A 15327-nucleotide genomic window follows, 5' to 3' on the forward strand; every position below is an offset into this window, starting at 1 on the left:
ACGACTATTCAAATCGGATCTAATTCCTTAGCAATGTATAACTTCTTATTTTGTTGACAGGAGAAACCACAGGAAATCCTCAAAGAACAGTTACTCCAATGATCTAATTATTAACAAGTTTAATGGTCTCCTCTTCCTGAATACTGTGGCTATACTCTGCAAGACTGTACTAATGCATAATCTGTAATAAAGGACCCATCACACTGAAAGCAAGGAAAAGAAGATTGCAAATGTCGTAGCCACATTTGCTTCGTATACAAACAAAATTTATATTATATGTCACTGAAAGGCAAATCCAGTGTTTTTAGGAAAACAGTAACTAAAACGTGCTAAATCATGCATATGTTATAAATCTCTCATCTATCTAAAATGCATATAGTTTTCATGACAATCATTTATTAACAATGTTGAACCTCAATGTATACGTGGCAAACTTGTTGCTAAAAGTTAAATGAGTTTCTACTTAGAATCCTTTATTCAGGGGCCCCTGGGTGGCTCAGTCATTAAGTGTCTGACTCTTGGTTTTGGCTCAGGTCATGGTCTCAGGGTCATGAGATGGAGCCCCATGTCAGGCTCTGCGCTCAGTGGGGAGTCTGCCAGAGATTCTCTCTCTCCCTCTGCCCCTTCCCACTGCACTTGCACCTGCTCTCTCTCTCTCAAATATTTTTTAAAAAATAAGTATCATCTGAATAGCTGATTATATTAAGGAATTATTAGTCATTTTAGGTGTGGAAATAGTACTTAAATTTTAGTGACATACCGAAGTATTTAAAGATGAAATGATAACATTTGGGGTTTATTCTTATAAACTAACCACAGTATGGCGGGGGAGAAAGCAGATGCTGTCTGGGCGAAACAGGGGTCGAGGTTGGTATGCTCATGCCGGCTGGTGGGCATGTGGGGGTTCATTTGCAATTCTGTATTTGCATGTGTTTTAATATTCCCATTATGGCAAGTTTTAATAAAAAAGTAACTTCCTGGGGCGCCTGGGTGGCTCAGTCAGTTAAGCGTCTGCCTTTGGCTCAGGTCATGATCTCAGGGTCCTGGGATCGAGCCCCACATCAGGCTCCCTGCTCTGCCCTGTCCCTCTCCCTCTGCCCGCCGCTCTGCCTACTTGTGCTCTCTGTCTCTGTCAAATAAATTTAAACAAAAAAAAAGTAACTTCCTGAGGTCCAGAGTGGGAGGGAAGATGTGGTCGCGAGTGCAGAAGTAGCACACGCCCTCGGAGTGACATGGGTGCTCTGAGGAGTCCCTCGGCAGGACGACAGGTGCACAGGTGCTAATCGGAGGCTGGAGGGCAGGCCAGCTGGGGCGCACCCTGAGGCCAGGACTCCGGCGGCAGAGAGGAAAGCACAGAGCTGGTGTGAGACAGGCCATCACAAAGCACTTCAGAGAAGCCCGAACTATGACCCATAAAGCAAACATCAGAAGGGCTCTGAAGCGTGGAGAGAAGAAGGCAGACCAGCCCGGGGACCAAGGAGCGCACGGCAGGGAGTGCCCTGCGTCTGCTTTTGCATTATTACCCCAGCCTGGGAGCTGAAGCAGCCTGGGAACAACAGTGAGAATGGACACAGACAAAAACAAACAAAACAAGGACTGCTCTTTCGGCCAAAGGTCCAAGAGAGGGAGCTGCCAGCTACACGGGGCAACGGACGGAGGGGAAAGGCCCCACTCCAGCCAGACGCCACCCTCCCAGCTGCAAGGCAGAGTCAGGGGGACACTCGGGGGGCCTGTCTGAGGTGCCGAGGTGCCCATCTCAGCACCCCTGGGGCTGCCAGGAGACCACGGAAGAGGAGCAAGCCTGCGAGCTGTCGGCAGTGGCCTGGTGGGAACCTGGACCCCCTACCAGGGAGAGCGGGAGGTGCCAGGGACAGTCAGCTAGGACACGAGGTTTAAGTAACATTCAGGGTCCTGTAACACAGTATGTTCAGGTTTCAGTAAAAAATCATTCATCATACCGAGAGCCACGAAGATCCCAAACTGAATGAAAACATCAACCAGGAGATGCCACCCAGAGATGTTAGAGTCACTGGGGGAAGATTTCCAAGCAGCCATCATAAAGTACTTACTATACAGCTTTAGTCATCGGGACGGTGTGGAATTAGCGAGGGACAGACAAGCAGGTCACAGCTGAGCAGAAGGAAGGACCTACAGAGAGGCTCTCGCCAACACACCCGGCCGATCACGGACAATGGTGCCACAGCCGGTCAGCGCAGAAGGACAGACGGACCTGTCACCAAAGTATGCTGGCGCAGTGCGGCACCCGAGTCTACACCCTACACAAAAATCCACCTGAAATGGACCTGGAGCTTCAAGGTCAAGCGCAAAACTGTAACACCTTTAGGAAATTCATAGGAGAAAACCCTCAGGATCTATAGGCAAAGAGTTTGCAGACTCTTCTGCAGGTCAAAAGCACCTTCTATGAAAGGAAAAACTGATAAACTGGACCTCATCAAAACTAAACACTTCTGCTTAAGACCCTACTGAGAAGATGGAAAGACAAGCTACAGACAGGGAGAAAATCTTTGAAAGCCACATATCCAACATATAGAATACACAAGAAATTCTCAAAACTAAACAATAAAACAATCCAATTAAAAAATGGGCAAAAAATATGGTTATTTCACCAAAGAAGATATATCTGTAGATGGCAAATGAGCACGTGAGGAGGTGTTCAATGTCATCAGCCCTTAGGGAGATGCACCTTGAAACCACATGGGATACCACCACACACCTGTGAGAATGGCTACAATAAAAAACAGTGGCCACCCCAAACGCTGGCGAGGATGCGGAGAAGCGGGTCACGCACATGGCTGGCGGGAATGTAACAGGTGCAGCCACCCCAGAAAGCAGTCTCGTGGTTTCTTAAACCCTAAACATGTGCATTTATCCCAGAGAAATGAAGACACGTTCACATAAAAAATGGGTACATGGGGGTGCCTGGCTGGTTCAATGGAGCATGTGACTCTTGATCTTGGGGTTGTGTGTTCAAGCCCCATTTTGGGGGTAGAGATTACTTAAAATTATAAACACATCAGTGTTTATAGCAACTTTATTCACAATAACCCAAAACTGGGAAAAATCCAGATGCCCTTCAACAGGTGAGTGATTAACTAAAATGTGGTCCATCCATGCCATGGAATACCACGTGGCAATAAAAAGAGACAAACTATTGATATACACAACAACCTGGATGGATTTCCAGAGAATTAGAATGAGCGAAAAAACCCAATCCCATGGTCCACTGATACATAACAGTGTGGAAATGAGAAAACTGTAGAAATGGAGAACAGGTTAGTGGTCACCAGGGCTGGGGGAAGATGTGGGTATGGCTATGAAAGGGCAATAGGAGGGATCCTTGTGGCACGAGAATGTTCTGGATCTGGACTGTACGGAGGTCAACATCCTCGTTGTAACAGTGCACTGTGTAAAGCGAGCATGGGTTCTCGTGTTATTAGCTGCATGTGAATTGACATGATCCCAAAATAAAAAGTTAAACTGAAGTAGACAGAAGGCACACTCGATAATTAGCCAACAACTGGGAGGCTGAGAGGGCCGGCTTCTCTGGAGGTCGGGGACGAGGAAGAGCACACGTGCAGTGATGACGATGGTGAGTCAGCCACAGGAGGCGCCCGGCTCCAGCGGGGTTCACCTGACTTGCAGAGCTCACCGCGTTTACGGGCTCTTACATATTAAAATTCTAAAAAAGGACACGGGAAATGTCTCACAGTAGAAAATCATCAGGCTGTGCACAGCGGCATGTGGGTGCATGCATATTCAGAACAGAAGCCACAAGTCTCTTGCAGAGCAGAAGCCAACACGTTCCACTTCTACAAATGCCAACTCTGGTACCAAAGGTTATAAAACGAAGCAGAACGACAAACACGAGCGCTCCAGAGCACTTCACATACCCATTTTTCTTTCATTCTGAAAAGCACTTCTTATGGTCTGAACTATAAACAAGTAAGAATTAAAACCCCATAAAAAAATCCCATATCGAACAAAATTCCAGGAATGGCCAATAAAAGAAAAGCTTCCTTTGACAGCAGTATTCAAATAATTTCCCTAATGCAGTAGGAAGTAAGCTAAACTTAGGGGCACTGAAGTGTGAAAAGACCATTCAAGTTAGCATCAAAAGACTTGTATTTAAGTTTAACTCGGTTCCAGTTACAATTCCAACCTCCCTTTGCTTAGTAGAGCTAGGCAAGCTGGTTGGGAAGTTTATGTGGAGACGCGAACAGTTTGAGCAGGGCCAGCCCTCCCAGATTGGACACGATGGAGTGCCAACACCCAAAACAGGGTGTGTGGTTCACGGACTGACCGTCAATGTGATGGTTGTGAACTTGGAGTGATAGCGAGCGCACTCAGAAGTCCGAGTCAGGGACGTGTGCTTCCTAAGAAACCAGACTGGACACTGAGGGACCGCATGCAAGAACTGATTTCAAATAACACAATTCAACTGGCAGTGTTTTTGTTTTTAAGTGGACGGTGGTTATTGTTCGTACGTTTGTAGATGCTTTGTTGCACAACAACATAACATGGGCCGTACCCCTTTCTCTCCACCATGGAGAGGGAAGCTGCGCACCTTCCTACCCTGTCACACCCTCCCCCTCCCTTAGTGAAAAAAGATATTCTGGAATGAAATGTAAAGAACATGACTTACTTAAAGATGTGTCAGAACTTGAATATTTTCTATCGTGCTGCTGAAAATTCTATCATTAAGAGTTCACTAAAAAGGTATAGATTAAAAAGTGCTTAAAACAAGCAGTAAACTTGATTAAAATTACTAGCAATTATTACTGGATTTTATCCATTTTATTCTTAAAACAGAATGGTTTTAAGAGAAGTTTCACATATTATTTGTGGCTGCTACGGGTTTTATTTTTAACAGCCATACACTGCAAATTTTTAAAAAGAGAAGTGTTAAAATGGAGATTGTGTTGATACTTTACTATAAATCAAGCAACTTGCTGAAGTCTACATTAATTTTATAGCCATAGAAAAAATACCAAATGATGATCTGATTATTTAACAAAAGTAACTGAAATAAAAAATTCTTATATCATTTGAAGGAGAATAATCTGAAATTCAACAACTTAATCCAGTACCTTTAGAGAATAAACCTCATGATTTGTATTTTACTTTCATTATTATATAAACAAAATATCCTTGGAGAAGAAACGAACAGATCAATGGAAGAGAACAGAGAGCCCAGAAATAGAGCCACACAAACACAGTTAACAGATCCTTGTCAAAGGAGCAAGGTGATCCATGGAGCAAAGATCGTCTCTTCAACAAATAGGGCTGGAACAACAGGACGTCCACACACAAAAAGTGAATCTAACACAGACCTTACCCTCTTCACAATTAACTCACAATGGATCACAGACTAAACGCTGAATGCAAAACTGTAAAACTTCTAGAAGACACCACAGGAGAAATCCTAGGGGACCCTGGATAGGAGGATGACTTTTTAGATACAGCACCAAAGGTACAATCCAAGAAAGAAAACTGATAAGCTGGACTTTGTTAAAATGTAAAACTTCTGTTCTGAAAGACCATGTCAGGAGAGTGAGAAGACAGGCCACAGACTGGGAGGAAACATTTGCAAAAGACACATCTGATAAAGGACAGTTATCTATGATATATAAAGAACTCTCAAAACTCAACACTAAAACACAAACAATCTTTTAAAAATGGACAAAAGACCTGAACAGAGAGACATACAGATGGCCAGTAAGTAAAGCGGCTCCACGTCCCAGGTCCTCGGGGAGGTGAACTCGGCTGCACACCTACGAGAACGGCCACAATCCAGAACACGGACACCGGCAAGCGCTGGGGAGGACGTGGAGTGACCGGAGCGCTCATTCACGGCTGTTGGGGGAAGCAGATGGGGCAGCCACCCTGGAAGGCAGTTTGGTGGTCTCTCACAAAACGAAACGTGCTCTTCCCATACGACCCAGCAATCACGCTCCCTGATGTTTTCCCAAAGGAGATGAGAACACACGTCCACACAAAACCCTGCACACAATGTTCGCGGCAGCTTTATGCGTAACTGCCAACCCTTGGGACCCTTCGTGCATAACTGCTCTTCAGTGGGTGGATGGATACGAGAACTGTCCATCCAGTCAATGGGGGAGTGTTCAGCGCTAAGAGGAAACAAGCCATCACGCCATGAGAAGACACGGAGGGACCATGAGTGCGGATCGCCGAGTGACAGAGCCAGTCTGAGAAGGCTGCGTCCTGCGTGATTCCAGCGACAGGGCTCTCTGGCGAAGGCACAACCATGGAGGCGGTGACGGGTCCGTGGTTGCAGGGGCGGGGGGAGGAGGGATGAACGAGTAGACCACAGGTTTGGGGCCATGAAAACAAGCCGTATGACCCTGGAATGGTGGGTCCATGCATTCACACGGTTGTGCAAGGCCAAGAACATACAGCCGTCTGGGTGGTAACGACGTGTGAGAGCAGCCTTACCCAGTGTGACACACGCACCACTCTGGGGGCAGAGGGGCCAGGGGAGGTTGTGGGGGGCCCTCTGTACTTCCCCTCAGCTCTGCTGTGGGCCAAACACTGCTCTAAAACATGAAGTCCTCATTTTTTAAAAAAGCAGAGCAATGCACAGTGACATTCATTATGTTAACTGGGAAATACTGACGAGAAGGGGAATCTACGGAATCAGAAGAGGAAAATGCTGGCAGCAAGCAGACACACAGAGTTAGAGGGTTCAGTGTACGTGTGCGGGTCACCTGGTGGACAAACCAGGAGGAGCAAACCCCACAGACAATTTATCCTTTGCCATCAGACAAGTGAAGGGAGCCGGCCACATGGTCGGGCTGTGGGTCTGGATCCCCCTCGTGATGGAGCCGCAGGCCGAGGCACGGGTACCTGGAAGCACAGCTGGCAGAGGGCACCCCAGCAGGGACAGCGCTGGGGAGGAGGCAGGGCAGGGGTGGCCCCACGAGGCCTGGCTCACAGGGGACCTGCGTGGGGCCCCTGGCATCTTCCAGATGGGCTGCAGGTCTGGTAGTGATCGTACCAACGTAAGTGTGTGCGGATCTGTCACCTCGCCAGCCCTACCTGCCCCGCACGCAAGCCGCAGGAGCTCACACCCACCAGCCTCCCCGCCTCTGTGCTGCCAGGCACACCAGGCCCCGGGGGCCAGGGCCCCTGCGCATCCTGCCGTGACGTGGCCATCCGATGTCGCCCCCACACAGGAGCCGGCGTCTTATCCAGGGGACCAGGAAGTCCTCCAGCACGCGAGCTCCGCACCCGGAACCACACCCACAGGCTTCCCCACAGCCCCCAGGAGCCCAGAGGCCACCTCTCCCCACACAGAGGACCTCCCTGGCCCCTCCTTCACTATGCCCGACCCAGGGGCTTCCTCAGCGCCCTGCCAACTGCTTTTCCACACGGGGCCCTGTGCTCTCGGGTCACCGGGCCTGCCATGCTCTCCCTCCAGGTCACTGCAGCCTGCCCCTCCTCACAGCCCACCTCCTGGAAGAGGTCCTGCCACTGTCCTACGCAGGGCGTCACCCTCCGCCTCCCTCCACTCACCGAAGCCTATGATCTGCAGCCTGCCCCCTGCTTGTGACTGGTCTCCCCCACCCCCACCGGGCATACGGACCTCCTTGCCTCTGGTCGCCCAGCACCTGCCCATGACTGCGAGGACGGGCCCGACAGGTGAGCCCGAGCTCTTCCAGCTCCAGCTCCTTCTCCAAAGCCCTGCACCTGTGCTAGACACGGGGCTCGCCTCCGCTCAGACGACCTGGACAAGCCCCAGCTGCTCAGGAGGTGCCCCGCCTCAGCTCCTGCCCCATCCCAGAGTCTTTACCTGCTGCCACAGCTGTTTTCCCAAAACAAGCCGTACTACGCTCTGAGAACCACGCACACCCAAGACCTCCACCCACCTACGAGACGGGAGCATGATGTGCTGGCTGATTTCAGGTTCCTTTCCCTTCAGTGTTTGCTGCTCTAATTAGGGCATGTGTTGGTCTTTGCCAGAAGGAAAGACACAGAATTTTATCAATTTTTCCTAATTTATGATTTTTACTGAAATGTGCCAACTAGATGTCAACTTGTGCAAAAACAGACGAGCTACTGTTAACAACCAGACCTTATTAGAGGACACAAAGCCCCGAGCCGCTGAGCCGGGCCCGATTCAGCACAGCAGGATTGGGAGACGGCTGCCCGAGGACTTCCCACACCCGGGCGCCCTGCGCAGGAACCAGGCCAGCAGGCCCAAACCAGACGGTAAGCGCGGACACAGCCATGGCCAAGATTAGAGTCCCAAACTTCCAACATGCTTCTATTTATTCACTTCCACTCACCAATAAATACCCACTATCTCGGGCTTTCCTGACATGGCCCAGAGAGTGCCCCCGCACGTGTGACTTCTCCTCCCAGACAGAGCTCTTCCCCTCCACGGTGGCACGTGAGCCCCGTGGTGGCATGCTCCCAGGCTCATGACAGCTGGAGCTGGGGGTGCCACGGTCCTGGGAGGCCCTGGCCAGTGCTGTGGCTGCCCACCCCCACAATGAGGCTGGCACCTCCCGCAGAGTGAGGTCCAGCCTCCCAGCCCCCTGAGCACTCCTCTCTGGCCAGACCACCCTGCCCGTCCCACCAGGCCTCAGAGCTAATCGTCCATGCCTGCGACACTCGGCTGGGCAGCGCTCAGCAAAGTGCTGCCTGCTGTGGAGGACGGGGGTGTCCCATCGGAGCGTCCCAGCTAACTGATCACATCTTGACCACTTCTGTCCCTCTATTAGCAGCTTTCTCTGAAACACGTCTGAACTTAAAAATGTCCTCACTTACCCCTTGAGTCCTTAAATCAGAAAAAGCTGTAAGCAAAGCAGCTGTAATTTGGTTACTACGGACGTGAGAGGTTATCTTCTGAGTACAGTTCACGATGAAGAAATGTCTTCCCAGCAGCCATTACATGGCTCTCGATGGGCTACAGATGCCTTGCGGGGGGCCACACCCCACCAGAACCCACTTGCTCGTGGCCTGCAGGACGTCTCCTAAGCGGGGCGATGGTCCCATGGGCCTGTTTCAAGCTCAGCTACGTGGCCTCAGGCAAGGTTCTGTCCGGCCAGTAGCGCTCACAGCCCGTGGCCGGGGCGGCGGCGCCCAGCCTGGGGGCCCTGTGGGCGCTACTGTCATCCGGACGGCGGCGGCGCCCAGCAGGGCCACACAGCGAGGGCCTCACGCTCACGCTCCTCCACGTGCCATCACCTGAGGCTGCTCTTGATGACTCAGGTCCCCAGGCTCGCTCCACACAACATGAGACAGACACTGAAACACTACACATTGTGACAACAGCAGACAAATGCAGGGGGTTAATTCTGTCCCCGCGACAAGTCCCACGGCAGATAGGAGAAACCTCGGTTATCGATACTCTCCGGGGAATTAAAGTGATCCACCAAGAAATGTATTTTCAAAGTCATGCCTCAGCCTAACCTCCTTCACCTCAACTTAACCTTCCAGGAGCAATCTCTGAACTCTGAGCCTGACACCGTGGTGACTACAACACCAGAGGGATGAGACCAGTCAGGCGAACATCGACCCCAACCAAGCAATCAGGCAGCCAACAAACCCCGATCTCACATATGATAAAAGCCCATAACATTATGAGTTGAAGTCCTATCCAGAAAGATTTCCGGTACACCAGAGTTCTAGACCGATGAACTCCAGACTCTCCGCTTCCACGTAACCAATTCACTAGGCTGAGCACTGGGCTAGCCGCACAGAGCAGAGCGGCTGGAGCTGTCTACAGCTCGCGGTCAGCAAGCCCGCGCCGCCCGGGGCAACCACAAAGGCACAGAGCCCAGCACCACGTCGGAGGAAGCGAGTGGGTAGACTGTTGTGCCCGCAAACACAGAACACCAAGGCAACTAGCTTTGGGGCTCAAACAGCCTGAGCCCCGGCCCTCCCCCAGCCCCTGCAACACTCCCCACAGGCGGTGGATGTGACGGCCGGCTCCAGTGGAAGGGCGTCTCCAGGAAAAGCTGACTTCTTCCATCGGCTCTTACCCAGTCCCTAGGTACGTGGCTGTGCATCTCCCTGCACATCCAGGGACGCGGAGTCCCCTGTGTCAGAAGGCAGCCCCTTCTAGATGACCCTGACCTGAGGGCCTGGGGAGCTCCTGTGCCGATCTTCTAGATGACCCTGACCTGAGGGCCTGGGGAGCTCCTGTGCCAATCTACCTGAAAATAAGAACCGTGTCTCCTCAGGCAATCACTCTTTTTTTATTTTACTTTATTTATTTATTTGACAGAGAGAGACACAGCGAGAGAGGGAACACAAGCAGGGGGAGTGGGAGAGGGAGAAGCAGGCTTCCTGCTGAGCAGGGAGCCCAATTCGGGGCTTGATCCCAGGACCCTGGGATCATGACCTGAGCCGAAGGCAAACACTCAACCGACTGAGCCACCCAGGTGCCCCGGCAATCTTTCAATAGCCTACTATGTCAATAATATAAGGACAAATACCTAATTTAAAAATAGGTACACAAACAGGAACAAAACTCAGGATAAACGTAGATGGGCTTTGATAAGCTTTTTAGTTTCACCTCGTTTCTTGTAAGTACAGAAAGATGCCAGCTGTCAAACTGTCAGGGAGCATGAAAGTCACAGGTTGGCTGAGGGGAAGGGGTCCCCGTACAGTGAACAGAAACCGGTGGCCCCCATGAAGGCCAAGGCCATGCCTCCTGCGGGAGCACCTGCCCTGACTGGCCTTCTCCATGTCGGTGTCCAGAGAGCAGAACGATCCCAAGATTCATCAGGGACTAGGTAGGAGGGAGCTAGGGGCTGTAAAAAGTGCTCAGGCAAAGGATTCTGAGCAACAAGCACTGGAGCGGGGAGGGGGTCTCCGAGAGTGTGCTCACCTCCCCAGGGGATGCTGGGAGGGCCCAAGGCACAAGTCGGCTTCACTGGGCTCCCACCGTAACAATACAACACAAAGACTCCGCTGCCATGAACCTTCAGACTCTGAGCCCAGTTCTAACAACTGGATGAGACTATTAAGACTGCTTATATTCAAAGATTTAGTTACAAGAATTATCACCTTGGCTTTTCTATAAGGTTTACTTTGCGTCTGTATTTCCTAATTTTACAATAAACATTGCTTCCATAATGAGAAAAGTGGGATTTTTATTCTAAGCCACTCTCCTACACACACACACACACACACACACACACACACACACACACACACACACACACCCCTTGCTCCACAGGCCCTGAAAGTGGGCTGGTAAGTAGCAGACCCCCGTGTGAACCCAGCGGGCTCTGTCTCTGCAGCCCCATCCGCTGTCGACAGTGACAGAACCATACCCTTCCCGCTGGTGTTATGGCAAATACCAGACGCCCTGAGGACTTCAGCATAATGTCAGAGCTCATAGAGACGGTGCAACTAGCCAAACTATGGGCAGAACTAAAACCTGCTAGGCAGAGGACAAGCCGACGGGCTGTGGGACCACTGGGGAAGGAGTGACCACTCTGGGTACTGGGGGCACAGTGGGGGAGGGCTGCCCAGTGACCTTGGGCAGGCCCCCCAGCTCACCAGGAGCCTCCATAAAACAATGTCACGTACAAGGGGACCAAAGGATTCTAAACCCTGATTATACATCCAAGGCACTCATTCCATTCAATTATCACCATTACACACACTATTCTAAACATGTCTATTTTATACCTAGCAAATATATAGAAACAAGTTTCCCAAGATTAAATTTTGTGGTCTACGAGGCCCCCAGCAAACCGTTCCCATGGTCGCCGGCTCTCTCCTACACACCCCAGCCCACCTCAGGTGGGGCTCCAGAGGACAAGCAAGAACCCCCAGGATGGAGCCAGCGGCTGGGAGAACAATGACCCCCCCAGAAGAGGACGTGGGGTGTAAATAAGATGCCCCACATTGGGGCAGAGTGCATAATCCCGGCCAGGCAGACTTCATCAGCATGTGGCTCACAGGCTACCAGCCCAGGGCAAGCCGCACGAAGTAGTGGGTGAAGACAGAGGTTTATCTCCCTGGGGAGGTGCTGCATTCTTCATGGCGTACACCATGTTTCCAGGCCCGGCCACACGGCCTCCTGCGTGCTTCCCTGTATTCCCACCCACCTTCCTCTGCTAGACCGGGGTGGGGGCGACCCCCGGGGTCACTCCAGAACCTTTTGTCAAAGAAGGAAAGAAGCCTGAGTCCTTGAGTGACCTCCAGGGACAGCCATGTCAGAGCACTGGGCTGGCTTGTCACGTGGTCTGTGGCCCCCGGCCCCACCCCTCACCTGCGTGTGCGTGTGTGTGCATGCTCACGCACATGGACCTCCATGCTCTCCCTCTCCTTTACGGCCTCTCCCGCTCCTCAGCAGGGCAGGCCTGAGCAACAGCAACCTCTACGAATGCACACACATTGTTGAAGCCTGATTCCAGAACAACAAAGTAACGTTACCAGCTCAGAACCAACCATAGTAGAAGAAAAACCTTCATAAAGCATTCCTTTACAACCATACTTTGTCCTTCAAAATGGACATACAGTAATAACAATGCACTTGCAATACAGTCTCTGTTTGCTCTATTTAACATAGCCTAACTAAAATGCCGTTTATTTGAAAAATACACTTTTTTTCCTGAAATCAAAGGAAGACAATAAGGTGAACTGTATTTTCAATATGAACAGTAATAATGACACTAAGAATAGGCACTGTTGAGATCTGATCCAATTTCCATAGTATTTTGAGAACAACCTCACAAATCTTACCCTAGGGTTTGCTTTACAATTTCAACTGTCAACCTCGAGTGGCTCTATCTCTGAAACGTCTCCTCTAGCTAAAGGAGCTCCTGCAAGTGAGCGGGGTCCCCTCTTGTGCTATGAAGCCCCTCAGCACGAATGCCATGAAATGCACCCATACACCTGTCACAACAGGTTCTAGAAAACCTGGGCCTCCTATCCATTACTGCTGTTATTCACTGGTGGAGGGCGGGGTTCAGCAAGTGTCCTTCTTGTGCCCTTCTCCTGGTAGACATGGTGACTTGCATTCTTGCCAGAGATTGGGGAATATCCACCCCTTCCTCCCTGATACACATAGCAGAGCAGCAATGCATCATTACAAACACACCCTCGCCATGGTAGCCCATTCCAGAGCAAATCCTAAGCTTTAAAGCTGGGGCTGTCCTTCTGCCACTGCCATCCTAGCACCTACACCTGCCCTGTGCATGCCCAAATTCCTGGTGCCAGCACACAAAAGGCGCTAATGGGTACTGGCTGGATGGATGGATAGATGGGTGGGTGGGTGGATGGACAGAAGGAAGGAAAGTTGGATGGATAGATGGATGGATGCATGGATAGATGAGGGGAATGGGTAAGTAGATAAGTGGATCAATAGATGGATGAATAAATGGGTTGATGGATGGCAGATGGGTAGACGGATGGATGACGGATGGATAAATGGGTGGAAGGATGGATGGATGAATGAATGGGTAGATGAATGGATAGGTGGATGGATGATGGATGGAGAGATGATGAATGGATGGATAAATGAATAGATGGGTAGATGGATGGATGATGGATGGGTAGATGGATGAATGAATGGGTAGATGGGTAGATGGATGGATGGGTGGATGGATGAATAGATGGGATGATGGGTGGGTAGATAAAAGATGAATGGGTAGATGGTAAGTAGATGTGTTGATAGATGGGTAGATGGATGAATGGATGGGTGGATGGATGATGGATGAGTAGATGGATGGGCGATGGATGGGTAGATAAATGATGAATGGGTAGATGGGTAGATGGATAAGTAGATGGGTTGATAGATGGGTAGATGGATGAATGGATGGGTAGGTGATTGAACAGATGGGAGGATGGGTGGATATGAATGAATAGATGGGTAGATGGATGGATGATAGATGGGTGAATGGATAAGTAGATGGGTTGATGGGTGGGTGGCTGGCTGGCTGGATGGATGAATAGATGGGTAGATGGATGAATAAATGCCATCCCACCCTATATCTCAAGCTGTCAGAGTGCTTTGCACCTTACAAAGAGGCACTCTCTCAGCAGGGGAAACCAGGGCGGAAACGAGGGAAGAAGCGTGGCATGCTCCCTCAGGCGCTGCCTGCTCGCCCCACAACCCGCTGCGTCTCCTCACTCCGTGAAGACTTGACGGCAGGGAGTCTTCCGTGCCCTGTTCTCCAGCAGTGCCAGAGGAAGCACGCCTCTATGGGGCTGGGTCTCCATTTCTTCTTCTTCTTCTTTTTTAAAGATTTTATTTATTTATTTGAGAAAGAGAATGAGAGAGAGAGAGCATGAGAGGGCGGAGGGTCAGAGGCAGCAGCAGACTCTCCGCCGAGCCGGGAGCCCGATGTGGGACTCGATCCAGGGACTCCAGGATCATGACCTGAGCCGAAGGCAGTAGCTTAACCAACTGACACACCCAGGCGCCCTCTGGGTCTCCATTTCTACAAAAGGTCCCCACTCTCCTTTCCATCCTAGAAACGTGGGGGCGCCCAGCCTCCGACCGCAGCACAGGGTAGAGCCGCCGCCCATGTGACACTGGGACACTGGCTGTCAGATGGCATGCAGAATGGCTGGGCCCAGGTAAAGTGCTCTCACACTTGAGATAAGTACTCATCGAGAAAGCCTTTAATCTGGAATACAGAGGCTTATTCACACAATGGGGGTCAAGGGGTTCTGTGCGTTCCCCCACCCCCACCCCCACCTAACATTTCTTTACTCAGCAGCTGTGCCGGGAGTGGAAAGAAGGCAACAGATGCCGTCACCTGGACTGGCCAGGGCCCAGGGAAGGCTGGTGTGGGGGCCTAACTGTCCCAGCAGCATCTGCTTTATGGAGGTCCTGGTCAATATTTAAATTGCACATTATTCCCTTTAAACCATAATTTTCTGATGACTCATCTAATCCCTCTGAGCCTCACACAGTCAGTAGCCAATGACCTGCCCTATAGAAGGTAGTAACTATGTGGATCATTGAGAAGCCATGAAAAACCACTGAAATCATATCGTTTCTGAAGCCAACAAGTAACCTGCTATTGTTCTCAGAAAAATAATTCAATTTGAAAAAGCTGGGGTGGAGCCTGCTTGAGATTCTCTCTGCCCCACCCTCCCGCCTCTCTAAAAAAAAATATGGAAGAAGCTCACATGTACCAGTCTTAGGAAAAATTCAACACACATGATTTGAGTACCTTAAAATTATGTAATACTAAGAGACTACGCTGCACATCTTGTAAAACTTTGCTTATCTGGTATAAATGGAATGGCCAGCCTTAATACTGATAATTTTTATTTTTATTTTTTTAAAGATTTATTCATTTATTTTGAGAG

The 15327-nt window shown here is 50.3% G+C and overlaps 1 protein-coding gene across 5 annotated transcripts in view; it reads right to left on the minus strand.

Annotated features, from left to right (window-relative positions):
- The window catches only part of ADARB1 (adenosine deaminase RNA specific B1), a 129963-nt gene that overhangs the window by 41702 nt on the left and 72934 nt on the right, over window positions 1–15327 (minus strand). The window lies entirely within an intron of this gene.

This window comes from Halichoerus grypus, chromosome 1, assembly GCF_964656455.1.
Source record: "Halichoerus grypus chromosome 1, mHalGry1.hap1.1, whole genome shotgun sequence".
NCBI lineage: Eukaryota > Metazoa > Chordata > Mammalia > Carnivora > Phocidae > Halichoerus > Halichoerus grypus.